Source organism: Lepisosteus oculatus, unplaced genomic scaffold (assembly GCF_040954835.1).
Source record: "Lepisosteus oculatus isolate fLepOcu1 unplaced genomic scaffold, fLepOcu1.hap2 HAP2_SCAFFOLD_44, whole genome shotgun sequence".
In the NCBI taxonomy this organism is placed as follows: Eukaryota; Metazoa; Chordata; class Actinopteri; order Semionotiformes; family Lepisosteidae; genus Lepisosteus; species Lepisosteus oculatus.
Window position 1 is genome coordinate 2216539 of NW_027167977.1, and position 962 is coordinate 2217500.

The window sequence follows — 962 nt, forward strand, 5'->3', positions numbered from 1 at the left end:
TCACTCAGTTTGAAAGAGTTCCTGTCATGTGGTTAAACTTTGTGTTACGGAGGGTTAACTGGGGTTCTGGCTACTAGTTAGGCTTGGTCATTCAGTCATCTGGTTCATGAAATAGGAAGCTAAGAGATCTGTGTTTTAGTTTTACTGTTTGTTTTTGTTCCATAGAATAAGAAATGTTTCATTAATATTAGTAATAGAGTAGCTGTTTCTCTAAACAGTGTGTGTCAGTTTGCACTGCAGGTGTGCCAGGTAGAGACCATTTAAGAACAAGAAAAATATGCTGTCATTTACTGCCGTGGCTAATTTCTGTTAACCTTGTCTCTCACTCACTTTGAGGAGCAAAATGTTCATACATAAAGCATACATTTCTGATTGGTCAGAAGAAACTTCTTAACATATAAGGTATAAAGAAAGTCAGAAAGTTAGGCACTTAGGTCAGCCTTAGGCAGTTAACCAAGACCATAATCCGATAAGAAGCTATTCCCTTTCATGTTGCTAAATCACATGTAGGATACATGAGTTACACCTCCACTTAAGAGACCTTAAAGAGACCTTGGCCAGCCAGGAGTGTAGAAAACCGTAAAACAGTTCTTGGGGACCTAATTGTTAACTCTTAACAGGCAAAGGTTCCTTCAGTCCTATGAGAAATATTTTAGAATTGAACTAAAGTGTGTTTCCGATACAGGAGCATATGTCTGTCAGGGCCTGTTGGAGAGGCCCTGGATGAGAACCCCTGGCTGCAGTTCCACATCCCCCTGAAAGTAAATAGAGCCATAAGCACTGAGCTAAGGACACTGCTCCAGGACATGCTGGCTGTCGATCCTGACCAGCGACCAGAAGCCATCCAGCAGAAGAAGCAAGTCAGGCAAGCCATGGCACGAGAGAAAACATCTTTGTAGTGACTGATAGCAAGATGTCCGTGACCAAGGGCAATTCGTCTGAGTAAAGTCTGATTTCATTTT